We start from the raw sequence: 10,746 nt of genomic DNA, 5'->3' as shown, positions 1-10,746 counted from the left end.
TGACCACAGGGATAGACATGAAATGGATGTCTAATAAACATATCATTGTTTCCTGGGAAGCGTTGTTAACTGTGTCCTCAAAAGGAATTTCTGTAAACTATTTGCACATTCTCTCTACAGTATAAAAGTGTTAATTCATGCATTCAACTAGGGGCAAGAAGCTGTGTAAATTGGTATTAACCAACCATCTTCCACTCTCTGTCCCTTCCCTATGTGGCCATTATTTTTCTGTCATCTGCTAACCAGCCCTCTCTCTTTCTTCAAGGAAGTCACACATTACACTCCTGACAGAATTAATGTCAATTTCAATGCATTTGTCTTTCACTGACAATCCACATTCAGGGACAGCTTTACTGGCTTAGCCATGGCATTTGGTTACTGAGTTGATGATTGAGGATTGAGGCAACATTTTATTGACACTAGAAATTAGGCGATATATAGGCGACATATAGGCGATATTTATTCCCAGGCTTGATTGATTTTCTTATCGTGATGCGTTTAACTTTTTATATTTGCACACCTATGAAGTCGTCCCAGTTTTCGACCGTATTTCACCGGCATATCAATTCTGCTACCCGAACACCGTGAAGTCCATTAACCCGCATAAACCACGGTTTCCGCACTTGCGTTATGTTAAATTGCAGATCCAGTATAATGTCGACGTTTTGATCGCTAAGACGGATTTCTTTGTAGAACTACTTCAACCATTATCCCTTGTATGTATTTAAGGCGGGGACAGTAATTCTTTTTTTATGTATACACCCTTCATGACACATTACAAGGTGAGACAAAACAATTCTCAAGTGGTTTTCCATGATATTGTGACTGAAGGTGTATAAAGGATATTTAGGCAAAAGCTAAAATTGTAAACGTCGCAGCCTGTACTAGCACTACATGTGTGTGCAACTATACAGATAAAGGAAATAGTCAAAAAACAATTAAACTTTAAGACAACATTTTGTTAAAAACTGAATTTATCCGATCTGTGGCTGTAATGCCATTTAAACACCACCAGATGGTGTGCGAGCACTGATCCTGAATCCTGCTTCTGAATATAAACTACAAGCTGCTGGCATGCCTGCCAAGCAACAGAAACATCTTTCAATTCTGTCCCCTGAATGACTTCCACATTTACAGACCAGCCGTTATTCAAATATAGTGTTGTGGTATCAGGATTCTATGAGCAAGCTAGCTCTATCTATCAGTCTTTTCAGTCTGTGCCTCTGCCACACTGGAGTCTGCTGCACCATATATAGGTCACGCCCTTACAGACACAGTGGCAGCGGCATGAGATCCACTCATGGTGTGTCTCTCTCGATGACCTGCAACAGTCCTCCATCCAGGCAGACGCTTTACTGCAGAGGCATTCATGGTACCACATAAAACAGCACATTTACGACTGTTATGCTGGCTGATGGATGGGAGTCCCTTTAAGTCTCTATTTACCATCATATTATTTTTTAACTGTATCGGCATGAATCAGTTTAATTGTTGGCCATCTATGAAAGCCATCTGGTGTACTGGGGAGTTTTGTGTGTGTCTGTATTTTTATCCTATTTTTTAATGATTATGTTTTAATTTGACTTGATTCATTAATTTTATTGTTTTGTTTTTGTTGTTGTTTTTAATACATATATATATATATATATATATATATATTGGCATGTACATTTTGTGGAGCTCCATGTGCCATTCAGAGCACTGGGTCTCCCAGGGGTGCTGTGTCAGACAGGGGGACAGCATGTGCTGACGCAGCCGTTGGTGTTGGGGATCAGATCACAGCCGGCAACAGCTGCCGTGCCGCTCCATTCAGCCCGCCAGCATCAAGATTGACAGAACAGAGAGATTGAGAGGAGAAAGAGAGATAGCAAGACAGGAAAAGAGAGTGAAATATAAAAGAGAATGGTTATACTGTAGTTGAAAATGAAGTCGTGAACTAGAGTGGAAAGTGGGGAAGAGATCAATAAAAAGAAGAGAAGACCTCTAGGCAAGGAAACAGCAGTGTAGAATCAAATCCTCCCTGAACACAGTTTCGCTGACCTAGTGAAATAAACATTCTGGCTCTTTCTATGCATTATGTTCCACTTGTGATGCTTTCATATGCCCTTAAAAACACCACTCCATTTCCCATCTGAAATAAAGCCTGGGAACGCTTCCACATTCCCCGGGGCCTGCTTCTCTCACAGGACGGCTTTTGTATGACTCTATCAACTCCTCAGCGACATTTTGTTTACGATAATTAAATCCTTGGCCTCCGGGAGGCAATTTGGGGTTTGCTTCTGTGCAGCCAGATCCTGGGGCCTGAACCCAGCCATCATCAAGCGTGTGTGTGTGATCTGCTGCCACCGACAAAAGGTCAAGTAAGTCCTCCTGCCGTGATTGTGTCAAGAAATGGTCCACTGAAGCACCCCTCATATATATATATATATATATATATATTATTTTTTTGTTCTGCAATAGTTTATCTCATCAGGCAGACTTGTTGACTAGAGCTGCCTCTGGAATGAATTTTTGCGAGGAGCGGGACGGAACTATGCTGAAGGCGTCGGTCTCGTCAGGCAGAATAGGAAACAGACGATGCGCTGATTGACGCAACAATCACGGCGCTCCACCGCCGGGGCCGGTCGCCGCATAATCGCCTCTAACGCAGCCCACAGCACTGGCGACCCACGGGTCTCGTTTGGGCTGCTCTCAAGTGTTCTCAATCTTCGAGCACATTATACCTCCTTGCCCCTTGGAACAACAACCAGAAAAAAATAAAACACGCATGCCTCCCCGACCGGCCCCCTCTGCTCTCAGCATTTGATGCTCCCGCACAAGCGGAACGCGTATCTGGGACAAATTTGCCTGAAATGGGCTGCTAAGCCCTTCGGAAATCTGTCTTGCATTAACTGTCTCCATTTAGCCCCCGAAAACGTGCAGGTCCGGGGTTAAACTCCGCGAGATGTGCCGATGATTGAGAGTAATTGTGGGGTAAGGGGGTCCAGCTCAGCGAGCTTAAGACAACCATCAAAGAAAACTGGATCCACATTTAAGGTTAAATTGGAAAGCTACAATAAAAAGAATGCACGCTAAAAGTCGATGAGTCAGAAATAAAGGTTACTTTGAATTTGGCTCCAATAAAACTGATATACTATGGCCATCACTGTACACATGTTGCAGATGCAGGTTTAACATTGCATTCACCTAGAGATCGGCTGACATATGTCACTGTTGGGGGGCATGATTCAGTCGAGGCAGACATGTGTCATGTCGTCTTTGCTATACATTGTGAACAAGGCTGGAGCGTCTGATCGACATCAGTGCTCTTGCTGTGAGGATGCAGCTGCCACTGATGGAGTCCAGTTACAGTAGTGTGGAAGCCCTCGTCTCTTTCATGTTCACATTATCTGACCATGCAAGCATGCGGGACAGGCGCCCGAGCTTAAGTTCAAACAGATTCTGGACAAAGTTATTGAAGACCTGCAAACTATCAGCAAAATGTTCTAAAAAAAAAAAAAAAAAACATAGTTAGATGTGGTTTGGCGGATGCCAAGTGCAGGTAAGTGTCCAGACACTCTTGAATAGTAGAATTCATAGTTGTGTGCAGATGTGCACACACACACACACACACACACACACACACACACACACACACACACACACACACACACGCCACACAAACGCATTCTTTATATTTTAGTTTTACTCCAAGGCTAGTGTTTTTTTTTGCTCGTTTCCACCTTTCTAATTATTTCATTATTAGACTTCTTTGAATTCAAATACAGTTTTAGAGGATTATTGTGTGTCATGCTGAAAGAGAACACAAACAAACTTAATGAGACATGCATAATGGCAGACTAGAAATGCAACGTTTACAGAGGGACAGAGCACAGAGTGCGGTTTGGTTATTTTAGACCGCCTTTGGAGAGATGTAACCTGAATGAAATATTAAGAGGTCTTGGAATCTGTCATAAAACCTTTTTTTTTTTTTTTTAAAGAAAAAGATAAATGCAAAGCACATATACATGTTATCTTAAAAAAAACGAAAAGAGGTGTTAATAGGCATATGCTCAAGTAATTGTAATGAACAAATGTAATAGTAAAGATTTGATCATTTTCAAAGTACCCACACATATCATTTACATTTTTTTTAAATGTTGTGGGTCGGCCTAAGATGATAGATTCCTCTATTCCATCGTCGTTTATGTTTGCCTTTGTTGTGAGTTTGTCAAGCTATCAAATAGGCTATCATTCTGAAGGGGAAATATGTAATGAGAACGTTTTGGGTTCCAGGATAATATCAAAACAGCTCCAGACACTAAACCTTGTGTCATTCTAATGACAGGGGTCTGTATATTGCTAAAAAAAAAAAATCAGCCAACATAAAATTCACTCTGTGGAATACGGTTCCCCTTCGACACAATGTGGTCAGTGTGAACCAGTTTGGGCATGTGTTCTGATGACGGTTGGCATTGCAAGATCATATTTTAGTCTAGTCTTTTGGAATTTTAAAACCGCACCATCAGAATTTGAACTTGTATGAATTATATTAGGAAAAACTACATCGTGCATGACTTTCTCTGTGCTGAAATCCTGGACCATCAGTGTTGCAATTTTGTCCAATATTTTGTCTGGAATTAAACATTAATGGCTTTGGATGGCAAAAATGTGTTATTGAATTTCAAAGACTAAATTGGGTTGGGTTTTCAAAATGGTTCAAACAAAGTGTGACAGATTCCTTTCTTCCTTTGTCTTTGTGTTTTTTTCACACATTCTCATGATTTTATTTCATTGTTTTTCCAGGCTACTGTTACATAGCCTATATCTCTGGGCTAAAGAATGAGTTGTTTGAATTGACTGTCCTCTGTCTAGCTGGTAGGCAGCCTGCAAGGATCTGACAGCTTCTCTGTTGGCAACTCGGGAGAATTTGGTGTGACAACACATTTCTGCCTCTTTGAAGCGGCTGAGTGGCTTTAGATTTCGCTTATTGTCACAATAAGCCTCTCACAAAAGCCCACGCAATTTATTATTCTCTCTTCCCTAAAAATATCCAAAAAGGAGCAGCCATTTACTTGATGTTGTGGGTTTTGAAGCTTTTTTTCTTTATTGTGCAGCAGAAGCTCCTTCCCTCAGGCCTTCTCGCCGTCTTGAGTAGCGCTCTGTTGCCATGTATTACAACTGGCCATGGCTGCCTCCGCACTGACATTTCAGCCCTACATGCAGCTTAAGGGTTGGTATGATGCATCATCTGTCTCGGCGTCAGCAGCCTCAAGTTGGCATTCGTCAGCCACGTCTGCAACCCCCCCAACCCCCACATCCAAGCCCTCCATCCTAGTTTCATTACAGCCCAAGGTGTCCTTGTCTGTCGCCGGAGTAACCGTTCCCCCCCATATTTACAACAACTCCACGCGTGGCGCATAGCAATCACTGGGTTTGATGTACAGCACCCCACCCCACCCCACTCCACTCCCACGCAAAATTAAAACACAAGCACTCCAACTAAATTAAAACCAAAGCCTGGGAGAAATGACACGTGCATGTCCATGTCTGTCTGTCTGTCTGTCTGTCTGTGTCTGCAGAAAGGTAGAAATACAATTTCCTCACAGCTAAGAGGGGCTGGATCCTTTTCAAACAAAGCCTGCTGGCGATAGCCTGGAGTTAGCTGCAGGGGCTCAGGCCTCCTGCTCATCCTTGAGGCCCATTAGCAGTGAGGGCCACGGCTCCTGAATGCACGGGGCCTCATTGATCGAGCTTTAATTGGTGGCAGGCTCATTTAAACGCCTGTAGGACACACGTGTGTGGACAAAGGCGGAGTGGAGATGTCACCCCCCACACACACGCGGATACACTCGTCGTGGATCGATGGCGTTCGGTTGGCGGGGGGTACAATTATGGGCCTGGGGAGGGAAGCAGACAGTCAGGGGTGCTCAGATGAATGGAGGGAGTCTCAAACATACACACACCTACACACACACACACACACACACACACTCCAGCACACGCCCACAGACACACACATGTGTGTGTGTTTATAGCACATGTGTGTGTGAATATGTATGTATGTTAGGGTGCGTGTGTGTGTGTGTGGCGTGTGTGTATGCATTTAAAGAGGACATAATGTTCGTAAGTGCCACTTCAACTGATGGGGGAGGTTTGTTGATGAAAATGTATTTCACCAGAGAGAGGACAGAGAGACAAATGAAAATAGAGATGCTGGGAAGACCATGGTGAGGAAAAGAACAAAGTACAGAGGAAGGAGAGGAGAGCAAGAGATCTTTAGATAGAAAAAGGCAAGAATTATAAAAACACACCAAGACTAAGTCATGAGTTACACTAAAGAGACAGAAAAGAGTGAAACCAACTGAAAGAATAAGAGCGGCTGCTAAAGAGGACACGCTGATGTGTCTGAACAATTATTAGTGTATTATTATTACAGTTTTTCTCGATTGCTTTCACACATTTAGCGAATCATGGGTCAACTTAATCTAATGCTCACATCTTCTTTGCACAGCAAGAGTCTTCTCTGGCGAATGGGTTAACTATTTCTCATTGCTTTCACACAAATTTCTTTGAGTTTTAACACACTTTTCAAAACAGTTAACACACTTCTCAGAGAAAGACACGAAACCTAATTGAATAACCATGTCAACACATTGCAAACACCTAGTAGCAGCCAACTGAAACTGCTCTCTATATTCTAAATATCGTCAGCACCTGTGTGAACTCTCTGTGCACAACTAATGAAGTAGTTCTCAACCTCTAAAAGAGGTAAAAAGATTGAAGTTGATACCAAGCATGGATCGAGGAGGCCGCCACCAACAACCTCAGCAAGGACTAGGACGAGGACAAGGAAGAGGCCGTGGTAGGGTAGAGGGGCCCCTGTCAGGGGACGTGGCGTTCGTGTAAGATGCTCTAATGAAATTACAGTAGGGCAAGAGTCATTGATCACATAGTCAATCATGACATCTCCATGAGAGAGGCTGGCCAAAGGGTTCAGCCATACCTGAGCCGTCATACTGTGGCATCAATTGTTTGTACGTTCGGCAATGACAATGACACTTTGCTGGCCTTTGCAGTCAATTTACTATACTGTGTTTCACTGTATTTGCACTCTTGGCAACAACCATTTCTATACTTTTGTAAAGTGTGTTGCCACAATACAATGTAGTACTGTAGTTTCACTAAAGTAATTTACAACATATACGGTAGAAGTCTGATTACTGTATATTTACAGTATTTACAGCCTATTGCACTATTTTTACAGAATCAACACACTGGCCCACACTGGTGGCAGGGGGAGAATGTTCACTGCAGAACAGATTTGACCTTTTTACTGTAAATTGAAACCTGTCATTTTTACTTCTTACAGTATATGTAATGTGGAAAAATGACTGCAATAAATATTTTTGTGTCAGAATCTTTGCCATTTTGTACACAGTAGAACAAATGTAAATCAATGGTGTTGACAGGTCCTTGTTTAGAATATCTTTTACATATACAAAAACAGAACAACAATATTTTTCTGTATACAAATTTTCAGATTTCAAATACTTTCTGACAGTATATTGTCAAGAGTGCTCAGTACAAAACCCAAATTGTAGTATGTTGTCAGTGGTAAAATAGTCAATACTGTGAGGGTGTTGCACAAAAGTTGAAGTGATGGTTTCAGAGGTTGATATTGATAGCTGTAGTTTGAGTTTTGTTATCCATTGTTAAATAAATGAGAAAACCAACATTTTCAATTGAGCACAAATTGTAGGTTTTGATGGAAATGTTTGGTTTTGATGGGTGTGTGATAAGTTTTGAGAAGGTGGTGTCATTCTGCAAACATCATAAAGTGTTTTGGTTGTTTCAGCTTCTGTTAAGGGCTGTGTTTGAGCTGTTTTGCAAAAGTAAACAGTGAATGGAAAAATGTGCCAAAGCAATTGAGAAAAACTGTATTCTTTCATTCTGCCTTCCTGATGTCCTCCGTTCCTTTTCTGTGTGAGTGTGTTTGTGTGTGTGTGTGTGTGTGTGTGTGTGTGGTGTGGAGCTGGGGTGGTTTTACGAGGTGTAAATACCTGTCCCAGGCCCGGGGCCTGCTGGGCGGCTCACCGCTGTGGTCTGAGCTCACGGTCGGCTGGGCTTCCTGCTGGGATGCTGGTGCTAACAGCGGTTAACGGGGCGTGAGGGGACAGCGCGGATGGCTGGAGTGAAGTGCGAGAGACAGTGTGTGTGTGTGTGTGTGAGAGTGAGCTTGTGTGACTGTGTGTGTATGCGTGCGCACGTGTGTGTGTGTGTGTGTGTGTGTCTGAGAGAGGGAGTGAGCTTTGTGACTGTGTGTGTATGCGCGTGTGTGTGTGTGTGTGTCTGAGAGAGAGAGTGAGCTTTGTTACTGTGTGTGTGTTTGTGAATGTGTATGACAGAAAGAGCTTTGCAAATGTGTGAGAGGCCAAGAAACCCTGTGTCTCAGTGTGTGTGTGTGAGTTCACAAGGAAATAATCAACTGTGTGTGTGTGTGTGTGTGTGTGTGTGTGTGTGTGTGTGTGTGTGTGTGTGTGTGTGTGCGTGTGCGTGTATGTGTGTGTGTGTGTGTTCACAAGGAAATAATCAGCAGCTGCACTCATGGGTGTGTGTGAGTGTGTGGGTTAGTTAACAGGGCATAAGGGGACTGCATGGGTGGCCAGGGTTACAGGAGGGCATGTGTGTGTGTGTGTGTGTGTGTGTGTGTGTGTGAGTGTGTGTGTGTGTGAGTGTATGCATGAGAGGCTGAGAGTGCACATGCGAGAGCATACAGTACATCTCGGTGTGCGACTGTGTGTGTATACGTACGTGCGTATGAGTGTGAGAGAGAGGCGTGTGTGTGTGCGTTTGTCTGTGTGTGTGTGTGTGTGTGTGAGCGCTCATAGACTGTTGGGACTGTCAGCGGGTTCCCGAGCTCTGAACTCTTGAACTCCTTCCTCTCTCTCCTCATCCTCACGGGGGAAATTTCTTTCTCTCTATTCGTCTTTGTTTTATTATTTTTTTTTCCTTCTCTCTCTCTCTCTCGCTCTCTCTCTGTAATGCGTGCCACTCTCTGCTGGGGCCAGCGAGAGGTCACACGCCCTTCACACATCCAGGGCTAACGAGGCTTTCCCACCCCCACCCTACCCTACCCTACCGCCATCCAGGCAGTCAGCAGGGCAGGCCAGGGCAGACTCTGCACTCTGGTCGCAGACGGTGGCCAGAAGAGGGGGGGGGGGGGGGGGGGGGGGGGGGGGTGTCGCTGGAGGAGGCAGGCGTTGGTGGTATGGGGGTTATGTAGTGATGGTGCTTAGAGGGGAGAGAGAGATGGATGACTAAGGGTGTTATTGTCAGAAGAGCAGGGTTAACACAGGGCTTATTGGAGCATTGCTGTGAGCAGGACTTATTGGAGCGTTGCTCTGTGAGCGATTCAACCCAACGCCAAATACACAGAGTTCAAAGAAAAGACGTTGCACTTCATATTAAATGTACTTAGATACTTCTACTTAAAACTTAATTAACAAGTACAAATAATCAGCACTTCTTATGTCATTATATGTTATTACAAGCTGTACCTGGGTAAGGTTTAACAATGTGATAATATGGTTTAGAAATGTGGTACTTAGTTTAGTTAACGTGGAACTTCTCATTTACTAAGCAAATACACTGTAATGGGTACACAATCTGACTAAAAACACTGTAAGGAGCTCTGCACCCGACAGCAACATGTTGTGAATGTATTACCAAATAAACACATACTGCACCGAAAGAACACCTAATCAACCACACCACACTCATGGGTATTACCGATCTCGTTTCATTTTAATGAGGAGAGTCAAGTTGGGCTTTCCATTTTTTAAAAATAAACCAATAACAATATTACAAATAATGAAATTGTTACATCATTCACAGGGTTACAGTCAATGTACATTTATACAGCGAGAAAAAAAAAATAACAAGGGGGGGGGGGGGGAAATCCTCCGGCCACTCATCACAGTGGTGTATGCAGGCTGCCCTGGCACACAGACACACACACACACGCACACACTCCATACACACCGAGTGATGGGCTACACCCCTGCTGGGGGAGGGTGGGGGGGTAGTTTGGGGTGGAGGGTGAGGAGTGAGGAGAGGTGAGGAGGCAGGACATTGGGGGCGCACAGAGAAGTCTGCTCAAACGGCACCATCGCACCTCTGCCTGGGCAACAGCAGAGGGCGACGTAGCGCTGTGTGGCACTGCAGCGCTACGCTATCCACAGTCAGGGAAGCCATTTTCTTTCTCTCACTGTCTTTTCCCTCTTGTGCTCTCTTTCTTTCCCTCTCTCTCTCTATTGGCCACAGCTGCCAAAACCCTTTCGTACCATATTTGGAGGGGCGTGGGCATAGCAGAGCCTGTTGGTATGTGCCGGGAAGGGGCTGTGTTTATGCGTGCCGCTCTGTGGCTGTAACACTGAGATGTAATCGCCAGGGCTCCTTCAGCCGCTGGCACGGCGGAGGGGTAAAGGCTCGGCTCGGTTCAGACTGGGCTGGCCCAGGATCCCTACCAGCCTTCAGATGCCCGTGTGGAAAGTTCATTCCTGCACTTACAGGCGCCACAGTCGACAATGAGAAATGCCGTGTTCCTACGCAACACAGTGGCAGAAGGCTGACCTCAGCTGTGTGTGTGGTTTTTCTGTGTGTGTGTGTGTGTGTGTTGGATGCAAGTGTTGTATGTAATATCTGCACAGAAATAAAGAGGGGGATTAGATAAAAAAGAAAGAAAGAAAAGAGAGACAAAAGAAG

The sequence above is a fragment of the Clupea harengus genome, chromosome 5, assembly GCF_900700415.2.
Source record: "Clupea harengus chromosome 5, Ch_v2.0.2, whole genome shotgun sequence".
Classification (NCBI taxonomy): Eukaryota; Metazoa; Chordata; class Actinopteri; order Clupeiformes; family Clupeidae; genus Clupea; species Clupea harengus.
The sequence above is the reverse complement of the archived record's forward strand: the minus strand, read 5'-3'. Positions refer to the sequence as shown.